Consider the following 17153-nt stretch of genomic DNA (forward strand, 5'->3'; position numbering starts at 1 on the left):
AAATATGAAAGGAGAACTTAAATTCAAGAAATTCCTCATTACAAACTTAAAAAAAACTAATAAATGAATTTTCAGCTGGGCAAAAAAGTATTAATGAATTTTTCGGACAGTAAATGAGAGGGGGAGGTAAATATATAAGGTGAGGGGGCAGAGGGCATTTTGTCAGGTGATCTTTTTAGTTAATGGGGAAGTTGTCTGTCCCATCTGACAAATGTTAATAACTTCCATGTGATTGTTAGCTCCAAACAAAGTGGGATCGCAATTAACCCTCCGATCTAACCCTAATAATATTTCTCCCCCTCACCTGATCACGCCAGGAATCCAATCCCATCTAATCTCATACATGTTACTATCTATCTATATCTATCTATATTTATATATATTAATATCTATATATTCACATTTAATTTGTTTTTCCATGATCCAACCACGCAAATTGATCTGTAACCCCCTTTTTTGATAATTAAGCTCTTTTTCCATGTGAGGATTCATGTTTTGATCAGTTCTCGTTGAGCTTTGTGGACAATAAGTCACTTAAGATATATATGACATTCGCCATGAAATATATATATATAAATATATATATATGTTCTTTACGAAAATGATGACCGTGCGAAGGTTGCAATATTCCCGCGACGGAGAGAAATCTCCATGCATGCATTTAACCTCTAAGACCCATCCTAATTAATCTCTTTGCAAATGAGAAAATAATAATTGTTATCATATTTTTTAGTCATAGGGCTATGTATATCACCATGAAAGAGTATATTAGTAGTATATTTGTGTATATCTATATATGCAGGTTCTTGTAAGGTAAAACAAAATAAAATAAATTTATAGGCAACTCAAAGCTACGATTTTGAGCGTCTCATCATTGGATGGTATGTGTATAGAAGGAAAAGCGACGGCGGATGCAATGAAACTGGACTTAATTTACTCAAAAGGACACCGTCGAATTATTAAAAGATGCCCAAAGAAAAAAAAACAAAAACAAAAAACAAAAACAAAAACAAAAAAAGAAGCACAAATGAGGTGGAATTAGTTATTATGGCAGATATATATACATATACATATATACTATAAGTAAAGGAAAAGGAAAGAGTGCCATGCATAATTTTTTATACTTTGGCTCCTTCCCGATACTTTCTGCTAGCTATTGACGTCATTTTCCTCTGCTTCAAGTATTCCGATCTGCTCATCGGAAAAAAAGCGAAGAAGGATACCCATTTCTCCTCGGTATTTCTTCTGTTCGGAAGCCAAGCATCAAGCAGTAACCAACAAAAGAGAATGCCGATGATCGAGGATGGAGAGAGTCTCTCTTAATTGAATTAATGTGTACTCCTGTATGATCAGAACTATACTTTTTTTCAGTTTGTACTGTATGAGAACTATACTTTAATATACGAAAGAATTTAAATACTGTCACATGATAAAGCATAAAGGAATTATTTTGCATTTTAATTTTATATATGTATTGTGAAGTTTGGATCAATTCAACTTATTATTCAGTATATCGATCAACGAATAAATAGCCCGACTGATATTACAGAAAAAGGAAACCAAGAAATATTCTAGGCCTAATATCTGTGACTACCTAAAATATCAAATAGCAATTATACTAGATTCCTAATATATATGTATACAATCTAAAATATCTGTAATACTCCCCCTCAAGTTGGAGCATGAGGATTGTGAATGCCCAACTTGGAAAGGATGAAGCGGAAGCGATCTCGACCCAATGCCTTTGTGAAGATGTCTGCTAATTGAAGTCTTGTAGGCACATAGTCTGTGGTCATGGCGCCTGACTTGATATGTTCACGAATGAAGTGACAATCTATCTCAATATGCTTTGTCCGTTCATGAAATACAGGATTGGCTGCAATATGCAACGCTGCTTGATTGTCGCAGAATAACCGAGTTGGTGAGGTCATATGTACTCCAAGAGAAGAAAGAAGACTCCGTAACCAGAGAACTTCACTAACAGTTGCCGCCATAGCTCGATACTCTGCTTCAGCAGATGAGCGTGAAACTGTGGTTTGCTTCTTCGTTTTCCATGAGACTGGGCAGCCTCCAAGCATAATGAAATAACCCGTAATTGAGCGTCGGGTCAAAGGACAACTTGCCCAATCTGAATCACAAAAAGCTTCAAGTTCGAGTGAAGTAGGCCGTAGAAAAATTCCCTGACCAGGAGATTGTTTCAAGTATCGAAGAACCCGCATAGCAGCATCCCAATGGTCTTGGCGCGGTTCTTGCATATATTGTGCCAAAGTATGGAGAGAGTAACTAATTTCTGGCCTTGTGATGGTCAGATAAATAAGTCTCCCAATCAGACGTCTGTATTTGGCAGGATCCGATAATAAGTCACTCGAACTCGTGGATAATCGATGATGCTGCTCCATGGGAAAATGTGATGGACGCGATGCCAACATACCGCATTCATTCAAAATATCAAGAACATACTTCCGTTGACTTAGAAAGAGTCCTGAGTCCATTTTGGTGACTTCAATGCCTAGAAAATATTTCAAGGGCCCCAAGTCCTTTATACGAAAGCACTTATCCAGATAGCCCTTGAATGTATCACAGTGGCTAGAACTGTTGCCTACTATGATTAAATCATCCACATATACTAGTACGCCAAGAAAGATGGTACCTCTAGTAAAAGTGAAAAGTGAATGATCCGCACCGGACTGAGTGAACCCATAATGTCGGAGGGCATCAGCAAACTTCAAGAACCAATTCCTTGATGCTTGACGTAGCCCATATAAAGATTTGCGGAGCCTACAGACATTCCCGCTTTTGGACGTGGAAAAACCCGGAGGTAACTCCATGTAAACTTCTTCATCTAGTTCTCCATGTAAAAAGGCATTATTAACGTCCATCTGATGGATTTGCCACCCCCTTGCCACTGCAACCGTCAATAAGCATCGCACGGTCACCAGCTTGGCCACTGGTGCAAATGTCTCATGATAGTCTACTCCTTCCACCTGTGTAAAGCCCTTCGCAACTAATCGAGCCTTGTAGCGTTCTACGCTTCCATCAGCCCGGCGCTTCACCTTATACACCCACTTGCACCCGATAGGACGTTTACCGTGTGGAAGTTGTTCGATTGTCCATGTCTTATTCAATTCTAGCGCGCGTATTTCATCTGCCATTGCCATTCTCCATCTTTGATCTTTGATGGCCTCTTGGTATGATGTGGGCTCTCTGTCAGAATCAATTGCAGCTAGAAATACTTTGTGTTGGTCAGAGACACCCGAATAATTAATATACTTCTCAATGGGATAGGACATACCTGAGGAGCTCCTGGAGATGAGTAAATCGGGGGGGGGGGGGGGGGGGGGGTCTCATGGCGAGCAGTATGAACGATGAAATCTTTGAATCGTTTAGGAAGGCTGGAAGTTCGCTCAGATCGCCGCAAATTTACTTCTGGCACGACATCCTTCTTATCCATACTCAAATCTTGCTTTTCTTCGTCACTACTCTCCTGATTCAAATTTGAATTTTCCAAAAAAGAATCCATTTTGGGTGATTCTTCCAATATTGGCCGACTCCCCCTTTCCTCCAAATTTCGGCCCAATATTTCTGCTGAGCCACTCCCCCTTATTTCTAGCGAACGGCCCAAAATCCTCTCTGTTCGGCCCGTCTCTGAAATCTTGTGATCTGGATTGTCCCCGTTTTTGGGCCTTGGACTCTTTTTTCCTTTCTGGTGGCCCGTATGTTCCCCAGTCCGCTCGATTTTAAAAAGCTCTTGGACTGAACTTGATCCACTTCCATCGTTGGGCCTTCCTTCCTTTTCCAGGCTTGTCTGCTTCTGCCCATTATCATTTGGGCTGCTCTGCCACCTATCTTCTGTGGGCTTCCCGTGTTGCCACAGCCCGAGTTCGGGCCCTTCATATGTACTGGTTGGCAAGGCCTCACTTAGGAACAATGGCCCACCTTGTCTCCCCTGCTTCGGTTCTGCATTTTCCGTGGCAAAGGGAAAATTGGTCTCGCAAAAATGAACATCTCTCGACACAAACGTTTGTCGATTCTTTAAGTCATAAAGCCGCCAACCTTTCTTTCCATGTGGATACCCGATAAAAATGCATTTTCGAGACCTCGGTTCGAATTTATCCTTGGTCCGTGTGTGAGCATAACACAATGATCCAAAAACTCGTAAATTCGAGTAGTTAGGTGGTTTACCGAATAATACCTCGTGTGGACTTTTATTACCAAGCAGTGACGATGGGGTGACATTTATCAAGTGAACAGCAGTCGACACACATTCACCCCAGAATCTTGTTGGCAATGAGGCCTGAAACATGAGTGCCCGAGCAACATTGAGGATGTGACGATGCTTCCTTTCAACTCTGCCATTCTGTTGTAGCGTATCTGTACAAGACGTTTGATGCACAATGCCATGTGCAGAGAAAAAGTCTCGTAGTTCCTTCAATAAAAACTCCATCCCATTATCACTTCTTAGGATCTTAATCGTGCGACCAAATTGATTTTTAATTAAATTATAAAAATCAATGATAAACCGCCGAGCTTCAGATTTCTCTCGTAACAGATATAACCACACTCCTCGACTAAAATCATCAACAATTGTTAAGAAGTAATTGGATCCACAACTTGCCTTAATTTTATATGGCCCCCATAAATCGCAATGTATCAACTGAAACGGATACTCGGCTTTATTCATATTCAAGTGAAATTGTGAGCGTGTCTGCTTCGCTCTAAGACAAATATCACACTCCTTATTACTTCTTTCACCAAAAACCAAATTAGTACCATTTAATTTCATCGTGCGAGACGGATGACCGAGCCTCTGATGCCATATCTCCGCAGATCCCTCTATGACTGTCTGACATACTTGCGGTCTAGTGGCTACTCGCCTCAGATGATAGACCCCCCCTCGAAGTTCACCCACTCCAAGCGTCCTCCTCGAGGTGCGGTCCTGAATAACACATAAATTGTCGCAGAATGTCACGAGGCAGTTCATCTCTTTCGATAATTGTGCAATAGAAATTAAATTGCAATTGAAAGTGGGCACATAGAGCACGTCAGTAATTTCCATCAAGTTTGCAATCGTCACATTTCCAATTCGGGTGGCTTGTACCATGCCCCCGTTTGGTATGAATACTGGTGCTCCGCCCTTTAGTGGAACTGATTTCGTGAAATTCTCAAGACACCCCGTCATGTGTCTCGAGGCTCCTGTGTCCAAAATCCATTCATCCTGTAAGTCTGCAAAAATAAATTCATTACCAACAAGCCGATTCGGATCCATATTGTCTTGCGAAAGCATGGATAGCAATCGCTGAAATTGCTCATCGGGAAGGGTCTCTAAACGTTCAGCCCGTGAGCCACTTCCTTGGCCCGTCTGGACTGCATTTGCCCGGTCTGGGCCTCGCTGGTATTGGGCTTTTCCTCGCAGCCCACCGAACTGTCTCGGCTGTCCTGGTCCAGTTCCTCTCCCTGCAATGGGCTTGGACTTTGGATGCCAAGATGGATACCCAATCAAGGCCCAGCAGGAATTCTTGAAGTGGCCCAACTTCCCACAGTTTGTACAAGTGGGCCTCTTGTTCATCTTCTCCATTGCAGTCGGCATTTCCAGATTGCCGAACAAAGGTTTATTTCGTTCCCCTGTTTCCCCTTTCGCGAAGAACACCGCTGCTTCAGGGACGGAATCGCGAGCCCGTGTGACCACCTTCTGCCGCTCCTCGTTAGCGACCAAGTTGTAGACTTTGTTCAAGCTCGGCATTGGCTCGATACTAAGGATTGTGCTCCGGATCGTGTTGAATTCATGGGTCAGTCCCATAAGGAACTGATACGATTTCTCCATCTCCTGCTGTCCTGTGATCATCATTCTTGCTCCGCAACTACAACTGGGATGTTCGAGGTAAAATTCCAACTCGTCCCACAGCAGCTTCAGCTTCCCGTAATAGTCTCGAACGCTTAATCCTTCATGTTTCAAGAGAGCAATTTCAGTTTTAATTTGAAAAACCCTCGTTTGATTACCCTCGGAGTATCTCTCCTTGAGATCGTTCCAGAGGCTTTTTGCGTCCACAGCGTACGCAACTGTAGCCTGGAGGTTTTCTTCCATTGTGTTGAATATCCATGCTATCAGTGTGGAGTTGCATCTCTCCCACCGTTCTCTCAAAAATTCACCTTCTCCCGGTTTCTCGAGAGAGCCATCAATAAACGGCAACTTGTTCCTTGCCCGGAGAGCGATTAACATGGCCCGTGACCATGTCAGGTAATTGTCTCCGTTGAGTTTACACGCAATAATTTGCGCACCCGTGCTATCTGCCGATGTGAGTCGGAAAATTGGGGGGATCTCCATTCCTCTTCTTGAGCTATCCTCTGCCTGCTTTCCCTTTGATGAGCCAGTCCCTTCTCTCGGGCTCCTCTCATCCTCACTCACATCTGACATCGGGAAAATTTCAATTGATCCAGAATCGTAGGGTCTCTGATACCATGTGAAGTTTGGATCAATCCAACTTATTATTCAGTATGTCGATCAACGAATAAATAGCCCGACTGATATTACAGAAAAAGGAAACCAAGAAATATTCTAGGCCTAATATCTGTGACTACCTAAAATATCAAATAGCAATTATACTAGATTCCTAATATATATGTATACAATCTAAAATATCTGTAATATGTATATATACTGTTTATTTTTATAATCGCATATAGAGTGTAGTATACGTAAATTCATAAGATATCTAAACATTATCTCATCTTCACCCAAATATAAAATATATATATATATATATATATCATGTAACTAAGACCTAAAAAAGATGTATATATATATATGAATTAGCTATAATCAGTATGCGCATATACAGACAATTCTTAGGTTCAAGCATGCATAGAGTTTTACTCTCGGTCTCTATATATACCGCAAGGGCTTCCGGCCACATAACTTCATTGGACGTTTGTAGCAAGAATTACACCATGATCAATTCTCTTGACTAAGCTCGATATTGAAAGATCAACCTGCCTCGCAATTTTATACCGTATTAATAAATCAATAGTTGTAATTGATACCGACATAATCGATACCATATATTAAGTAAGAAGAGATCTTACTCGAGATAATGAGAATGAGATTGGGGTTGTGGGGGGACAAGAGCAAAAGGGTACAGCTGTAGAAGTGGCCCAATAAATGTGGGTAAGAGAGGGAGAGGGGAGAACGTGCGTGCGGTAGTGTTTCTTCCGGATTTGTGAATCCCCTCCCTTCCTCTCACCCAACTGGAAATAACGGGTGTATCACGTGTCATGTATAACAAGTCAATAATTATTCAACACATTGGTATAGACGGTTACAAATCTGCGACATAATGCTATTAAAAAAGTAAATAAACTCATTTATGCAGTCTTGTGATACAATGTCACGTAATGGATTCGCTAAACACGCTCACCCAACTGCCCCTTGCATCTATCTTTTTGCCCATTTGCCCCAAAATCTCGCTGCACATGTTCTCCCAACCTCTTCTCTTTTACCCACCTTTCTTTTCTCAAATTTTTTTACCCCTAAAATTATCACTTTCATCATATATATGAACTAATTATATAAGGAGATGAAATTAATAATCAGTAGACGAGGAGTATAACATTTCCAATTGTATATCTCTATGGAGGAGAGGGTTGAGTTCAAAGAGAGTTCGCAAGCGTACGAGGTCTCCTAGAGACATCTCAAGTGGGATAGTATCTCTAACCATCATCGGTTGCGAATGTCGGAGTTTTCGCACTCTTGATATAACCTGAAACTTTGGATTTAGAGACATCTCGATCGACTGGGACAATATCATCGTTAACCATTAAGAGATAGACTTGTTTCACAACCATAGATCGATTCACCGCAGTGATCGCCGAGCGGCTGCATCAGAGAAACCAAGAAAACTCTATACGTACCAATTCGGATTTCAGACCCCATAACTCTGCACAAAACCGATGTGGTTTTGCAGCATTATGATTATCAATGCCATAATTCGTATATCAGAACAGCAAGACAGTTGCATTACAGTACCTTTTCCAAATCTAAACATGAGGACATAAAGATCGACTATGACTTCGACAGGACTGGACGTGAAACTACCAGTGCAGCTTTGCCGAATGCGTGAAATTCTCATGGGAATCTATCAGTTACTGGTCGGCCCAAATTAGATGTTGGCACACAATATATGCCCCATGCACATTTTTTGTTACAAATTTTTTAACTAAAATTGATGGGAACTAGCAGCAAAATATATGCTTTGACCTGCCGACTGGCACTTAGTTTGGTGAATGTACATTGCATATTATTCTCATTTTAGACCGCCTAATAGGTGATAGTTAATAGATAAAACGTGTATCGAATACCATATTTTTACGCACGGTGTTTGATGTGAACATGATTAATTACGTCTCAGATATATATATAGATATACAGATGAATGGAATGTGGGGATACTCGATAATATATATATGTTTGATTCTTATTCATCTATGCGACCCTTGAAGTACAAGTATCTCCACGACATGGAAAATTATGAGTTAATGAGACTTACGAGGATCGAACCCGAGACGTCATGGTTCTGGGTGGCTACTTGTGTCATTGCACTAGATCTCCTTCCTCAAATCGAATGCTTTCTTACAATGTTTATAGTCATGAACGAACGTAGCATATGGTTGAGGTTGTGGTCATTGGTCACTGGGTCAATTCGATTTCGAATTTGGAAGAAATTGGAGCTTCGGGCTTGGGCTTACGACAGCATTTCAATTTTGCAACCTATACATTATGATTCCCAGTCAGCCCAAATAACTCGTAGAAAGGCTTGGGCTTGGGCCTGATATCTAATTTGCCATGAAGCAAATTAAACCAAGGCCAAGTCGGGGGTGTCTTCCTTGTGGGCTACCACAACTCGGGTGCACATCATTTTGTTTTGGACATAATCCTTCCCGTCATTTTTATCGGATGTCTCCGAAGCGCATGAATGCTTAGCAACTGTTTAGATTGCGAGTTAATGAAGGATTACAGAAGGCAAATCATGGAGGATTGCTATATAGATTTGTTCAATCACCTTCCGTAACCCACCCCTCCATAATCCACCCCAATCCGCCATCCAAATAACTTATAAGAGTACGTTTAGAAGTGCGACAGAGGTGATAGTTTTGTAGTGATTTTAAAACAGAAGTAATCTATATCGATATTTATCTCTATACATGGGGTAAAATGAACAACATTTAACATTAAATAAGGTCATCTTTAATAGGGCTAAGATAGTCAATCAAAATATATATATATATATATATTAAAACTAATTACACATATAATTATTATCTAATAAATACTATCATAAGTTTAAAAATAATCTATATATCTTAATAGATCACATATATTATAGCAAAAAGAGTAATCACAAGCACTCATTCTATCAATGTAAGGTTATACAAAGAGATAAAAATTTAATATTTATAAATATTTACAAAGCCATTCTTTTTTATTTTTCAACATGGGTTGATTCAAGCGGTTCGACGCTTGTTCCCTTTAAGTAAGGTCCCGAATTCAAGTCTTATGAATGAAAAAAATCCACGCTGTGAGAGTTTTACCCCTTAGTAGGCCGATCCATTTCGACTGGATTAATCATAGCCCAATTGGACTTTCGGATATTAAAGTTCCACAATGAAAAAAAAAGATATTTTTAAAATATTGGGAGTGGAGTTTTTATAAGAAAATTGTAAATTGAACTTCTGTCATAAATTCGTCTAATATATTGCAATATTGGAATTAAATAAATATTGTGATGTACAATTGAGACTATTAGCTGCAATTAATTATTGAACCATCTAAAAAGTAGTTTAATTTAATAAGAAATTACTATTGTTTGAAATTATTGAAATTAATAAATTTTAAACTTATATGGATCTTAATAAGCTATTTTTAAGCAATTTTTATTTGAAATATGAACAAATACCATTACTCTAATAAGGCATTTGGTGGCTCCAGACAATTAGATTACTAATAATATGCATTCCCATCAAGGTGGGAATCCACATTCCCACTCCCTTATGGTAATCTACTTTACCATTCAAGTATGAATGTGAGAGTGAAAATGTGGATTGTCATGACTCAACTAAACATGGCAATCCTATGAGGCTAGGGAATTTAAAATAACTTTTTTAGGAATCCACATGAATTTCCACGTACTAAAAGCCACTTAAGAAGACAAATGGGTGCAATTATAAAGTATAAAATACTACAGAGTATAATTAGTTTATTATATATAATTTTTTAAGAAAATTCTCATTATTCACTAATTTATGAACTTAAGGTCATAAAAAATAAAACCTCATCACCAGCCAAATAAATGTATAAATTGATCATCTATGATTGGTTTTACTAATGAATTAATGATTAAATATAAGAAATGTTGGAAAGATAATTAGTTGCAAGATTACATTTAGGGAATTATATTAATTATTACTTCAAATTTGAACTTAAAAATTTTATTTTCTTTTTTTTTCCAATAAACAATTTATATCTACAAAGTGTGGATATTGATATATAAATAATTATAACTATACGTCAAGCAACACATGCGATGCAAGGGACACAATATTAATGTTTGGTATTTCAGAGCTATAGTTTAATTAATTTTTTAGTGATTCCAAATGTGATTTTTTTCAAGCAACTTAATAGTTCCTTTTAAAAACTGGTTTGGTTTACTCTTTATTCAACTATCAATATTATTTTCAGCCATTTTAAATTATTATCTCCCATAAATGTTAATTTATTTTGAAATCAGCACTTATTTTTCAACAGTTATATATAATTCAGCATTTTTATGTTATCAACACTCCCAAACCAAGCCTAAATAATAACTTGAATTCTTGAATAGCTATTGTACACACACATAAGTTTAAGTATGCATGATACGTTGATAAGTTTAACGTAATAATTAGAATCAATCAATAACGATGAAGCCTTTTCTAAAGTTGTTGGGGTCGGTGAGCATCAAATATTGATTATATGTAAGCTTGAGCCGTGGCTCGAGCACTGTGGTCTCTAGCTTCCCGAATGAATCCGCTCGATTTTATTGTATGTAGTGGTCCTAATGAAATTAGTCGAACTGATAGTCCACATTTCCTAAGCTTGAGTCGTGGCTCGATGATGCGGTAGAAGAAGCGGCAAGTCAGTACCTGGAGAAAAATAGGTTCTGACTATCCTATGTCAAGGGAAACGGCCTCTGGAGCAAAACTCACCGCTTTACTGTGATTTTTTTATTTTTAAGGCAAATTCCATCGTTTATGGCCTTAAACAGGCAATTTATGTTATTTATGGCGATTTTACAATTTTAGGAAAGTTTATATTTTTCGTGCAATTTAAGCTTTTTAAGACCTATTTAAGCTTTTACAACCCTAGGATTGAAGGTAAATTTTGGATTTATCAATAAAGTTGTGGAGCTGCCGTGCTCTTTCTCCCAATCTCGGATTTGTTTCGAGTTTTATGCCTATTCCTGGTATTCGTAGAATCAACAGGTGATAGAATGTTGTTGTCTGGTATTCGTGCGCAAATCAACAGATCGCAACTAGGTTCCGCTGCGTCACTCGAGCCCTGTGGTTCCTGTCTTCCCGAATGAATCCGCTTGATTTATTAAATGTAGTGGTCCCTAATGAAATTAGTCGAACTGATAGTCCACATTTTCTGAAAGAAATTCATATTCGCAACCGAACACATCCTTGTCCTGACCTGGGGCACAAAAAAAAAAAACGATGGCAGAGTTTTAAAAGACTTAATCGTTAGATAGATGTTTATATTGAAGATCTCCTAGTACGATCTTAATAAATAATATAGTTTACAACCTAAAATAATATTAAAAAAAGTCTAATAATTAAAGCATACATATCAACAAACCTTTGACTATAACAAAGTATAGATTTTGATTATCATTAAATAAAGAAAACCGTAGGTCTTTAGCACGTGGAACTTATATTATTAGGGCAGGAGTTTTATATTATTGTCAATAATATATAGAAATTAATTCTTCTTTTTTTTGGTGAACATAGAAATTAATTCTTGCCCTAGTAGAGAATGACCCAGTAACACCCACCCTTAAAAATATCTATCATGGATTCCGTTGGCTTCATATTTAATTCAAAATTACTTTCCTTTATTAACACAGACAATATATAGGATTTTTTCAATAAAATAAATATTCACAAATGTAGATCAAGCTACTATAATCTAACGGTATAACAATTTACGTGTACAACTATACAAATAAACCAATGGGAGCAGTTCCAGGTCCAAAGATTTAGACACGATAAATTCTCTAAAAATGGGAGAGCTGCTAAAAATGGCAAAATCTTCAAAGAAATTTTCATTTAATTTGAAGGTTAGAAAAATATTTACAAAAAGTGTTGTTATATCTTTGGGATAATCAATATAAAAAGTTTCCTAATTAAAAAATTCTACTCACAATTTTTATTCACAAAAAAGAAAGAAAAAGTCCTACTCATAATGGCAAGATTTATAATTCGCTCAATGTTAAAGGATTACTTAATATGTGTAACCATTATGAGCATGGTGAGCCCATGGAATGATAAAAATTTTCCAATTGTGGATTTTATGTCACCTAATGTGCTTATTCAGTTTTCTTCTTTTCTTTTGGATAAATACTTACTCTTTTTCATTTCAACATATCCAATATGTCTGTCAGAAATCAAAGTAAATTATTAGGGGTGACACATTAATTTCCTAGCCAGAGCCAAAATAAAATTCTAGAGTGAAGTCGTCAAGTGACCATATCATCTATTTATTGATTTATCATTTTATTTTGATACGGAAATACTTCAATTTTTATATATATGGCATTTATATATACATTTTTCAGTAAAAAAAACCTGGACACAGCTTGGCCTGGCAGGAATAAGAAACGGATCTGAGGCAGCCAAATTAGGAGCACTGTTTTTGGGACAGATAAACCATTTTTCTGACCAGAAATCTGTAAAACGAATGTCTGCCAGGCTGCAAAATGATTTTTATGATTAGGGTTTTATAAGCTGGACAACTCTTTTACATGTTCATGAGAAAAAATCAAATCAATTATCTGTCAAATTTCGGCAAAGATCAAATATGTTCATGGGCACGTCCTCCCCACATGATCATCATCATAAGATGATAATTATTCATGGGAATGGAATTATAATGTCAGAGCCATGTAATTGCTTGCCATTTGCCCTCACATGATCGCCCCCATTTGCTTTAAGGATAACATTTGACGACCCATACCACTAGCTAGCTAGGAACGGGTATAAATATTGTATTTACGTATGATTTTTTTTATGTACATTTATGTACGCGTTATTAATTAGAGATAAAAGCAGTTTGCCCCCTGAGCTTTGAGGGTGATAAGGGTTTGCCCCCCGACCTTTCAAAAATTGCACATTACCCCCAACCTCTATGAAAAATAAGCACTTTGTCTCCTGGTTAAAATTCCAGTGAAGTCATTTATAATAATAATAATAATAAAAGAAATCGGAGTTGGGGGTGGGGAAGGCCCGCTGGCCACCCCACCCCCTAATTGATGTCGCCGGTGGGCACAGAACCCGCCGGCGACATCGATCCGGGAGGTGGGGTGGCTAACGGAGGCTCCCCGACCCCCGATTACGGAAATCCCAATTGGGATTTTCGAAATTAGGGTTTCGAAAATCCCGACTAGGATTCCCGAAATCAAGGGTGGGGAGCCCCCGCCAGCCACCACACCCACCCGACCGACATCGCCGGCGGGTTCTGTGCCCGTCGGTGACGTCGATTAGGGGGTGGGGTGGTCGGCGGGGGCTCCCCCACCCTCAATTTCGGGAATCCAAGTCGGGATTTTCGAAACCATAATTTCTGAAATCCCAATTGGGATTTCCGTAATCGGGGGTCGGGTAGCCTCCGTTGGCCACCCCACCTCCTGGATCAACGTCGATTAGGGGGTGTGGTGTTCAGCGGGCCTTCCCCAACTCCGATTTCTATATTATTATTATTATAAATGATTTGGCCGGAATTTTAATCGGGGGACAAAGCGCTTATTTTTCATAGAGATTGGGGGGTAATGTGCAATTTTTGAAAGGTCAAGGGGCAAACCCTTATCACCCTCAAAGCTCGGGAGGCAAACTGCTTTTATCTCTATTAATTAACCTAATTTAGTTATGTGTTATGGCATTGCCTTTCAGATAAAGAACACACCCTCTTTGTTTCTTTAATTGCTCAAACAATACTAATAATTGAAGTGGATCATTTTGTTAGGGATCAAAGTCCCGTTCGATGAAATGTTCTGTGATTAAAATTTTACATTGCTTAGTCATTTGTTTAAAGAGATTCCGAAATTAAAATGACGAGCTTTTTTTGAAAAAAAAAATCCGCACATTAATTCCAGACAAGATTATAAATTCAGAAGCAACTAATTCGGCAAAGTTGGTAAGTTCTCTGCTGACGACGAATTTATGATGACCGACCAATAAATAAATCCACCCCCTGTCCATAGGACAATCGATATAATATATATAGCTCTTGTTTCAATTTCTTTTCTTCTTCTTCTTTTTTTTCCAATGAAACGCGGGACCGTTCTCATTACCTCTTTATAATCAGAAAGACGCGGGCCATTCATAATCGAATTCATTATTGTGTACAGTTAAAAGCTCTGAAAGTTCCTAAGGATTAATGCCCGTCCTCTGTTCATGTGAGACTTCTTAGTCTTTAATTAGTCTCACATTAATTATTCAATATAGGGGGAAGAGATATAATTGCACTGGACCATTTTTTAAATAAATTTGACACTATGGAATGCAATGAAAACATGATTTTGCAGATGGGTGGCCGGCGGGGATCAAGCTACCCCCAAGTGGGCCAGCAGAGGATTTTTGAAGGATTGAACTCCGAATTTGGTCAAAAAGCTTTAATAGGAATTCAGTAGTCGAATTTATAAATAATTGGGCTGGTTTGGTTTTAGGATAATATTTTAGAATCACAATTCTAACTTAACTCTACCCACTACAAAACAAAATAACTCATACAAAGTCAAAGAGTGGGCCCCATTTATACCACTTTTTTTCACAACAAAACAACATAACTCATACAAAGTCAAAGGGTGGGCCCCATTTATTCCACTCAAAATCAAAATTAAAATCTAATTTTAAAATCCTACTATGAAACCAAACGCAACCTAATGCCCTCAAATAATCAATTTTGGACCTTTCATTGCAACTGCAAAAAAAAAAAAGAATTGTACACGTTCTCTTCTTGTAATTTAAAAATTTTCATATTCAATTCTCATAATGAAACTATCATTATCTCTTTATTCGGTCTTTTATTTTCTTATATTAAATTTATAAGTCTTCTATCAAAAAAATAAATTTTCTTAGTAACCAAAAAAATTAATGACATCATCATACAAATCACGAGCTACAGTGCAGTCAGCGAAATGCATTGTCAATGGACAGACTGCTATATTTGCAATCTAATGGCAAACTCAATAATCAAAGTCCATTGGAGACATTTCATAAATAGTATAAGTCGATATTCTTGTAGGAATTTATTTTCGGCCTTTAGATTGAGGATAACTCGGATCAGGAATGGATCGAGGGGGCTGTCGCTCCCTGAGTTTTCAACGTTCAATGGAAATTTGTGTATTATTGTTCAATTTTTAATGAAATTCCTTAGATTCGCCCCCAATTTCGAAGAAATTATAATTTCATTTACCCCTTAAGGACCTCGCCTTCCTAAATCGTCGGTTCATCTCTGACTCGGAATCTGGATTAAAAAAAAATAGTAACAACAATGGGCCTTGTATGCCGAGTACGACACGACAACTAATCCCATTCATATCTCTCTCTCTCTCTCTCTCTCCCCCTTTTTTTTTTTCCCCTCTTTTTGGCTGAATCTCTCCTCCTCTTGTTTATCAGTCACGTTTACGCCTCCCACATCCCTCTCGCACATTTACTTCCAGCTAGCTTGTGGTGGGTGGCAGTACTGACCTTCGTCTAGCGACACAACACGCAGACCATGAACACCCGAGTTTGAGAGACTGGTATGTCATCGACACTTTGAAGGAGAGTTCAGTGATCACATCTCGGGTGTTCGGCACTGCTCGCACACCCCCACGTGTCAATGAACAGGGACTGCCACATAATGGTGCGACTAATGACTTTTCGTCTCAAAAGTCGCCTTCGAGGCCGGGTTTCGTGTTCGTTTATGATTGATCACACAATGAAGGCCCAATTTTGATACCCGGCAGATGTTGATGCTTACATATTGCCCAAACTTGCAGGAATGGATGAAAGTAACCTAAAGCCAATCTTGGAAGCCAAAAATACTGTGGGACCCGGGTTATCTAATGCGTAGTCGTAGAGTATTTTCTTGGCGTACATTGCTCAAATCGTACAAGCATGCTTGCTCCTTATTGAATTTATTTGAAAATTAAAGTGTCTCGACTTTCGATCAGGCAATATATGATGATACTTCTTTTACGATAAAAATAATATGGAAATTCATTCATAATTAGACCCCTGTAGTCCTATATGATTAAGTTAATCATATGTTCCACTACTCGCATGTTGCGTAGAGAGATAAAGTGTCTTATGTGATTATAATAGATTCTCCGAACTTGCAAGAAATGGCAACTATATATGCACGATTTCATTAATTTTATCATAACATATCCCCTTCCTTTTTTTCCATTTCTCTCAATCCAAATTGAAGATAAGATTTGAGATTTATACTATAATAAGAGGAAAAAGTTTTTTACCATAGAAATTAAGCTTAACTATGATACATCCCTCAAAATGAATGAAAAATGAATAAACGTGAATTGGTTCAAGCGGTTCGGCACATGTTTCCTTCAGGAATATCTCGAGTTCGAGTTTTGTAAATGGAGAAAATCTCTTAGTAGACTGATCCGGCTCGACTGAATTAGTCGAGAACTCATTAGATTTTCGAATATGATGGTGCATAATCAAAGTGAATGAAAAATGAGCCTGCTTATCAGCCCAGCATATAGACTCCACCAAAAACAACTTGCGGCCTTCATTTCAAGACGGTGCATTCACTGCAAATTCTCGTATTCCATTATTGACATATGGCCCCGACCAATGTTAAATACGGCAGGGTCGGGTCGCAGCGAGAGCCAGCCAGAATT

The sequence above is a fragment of the Punica granatum genome, chromosome 1, assembly GCF_007655135.1.
Source record: "Punica granatum isolate Tunisia-2019 chromosome 1, ASM765513v2, whole genome shotgun sequence".
Lineage (NCBI taxonomy): Eukaryota > Viridiplantae > Streptophyta > Magnoliopsida > Myrtales > Lythraceae > Punica > Punica granatum.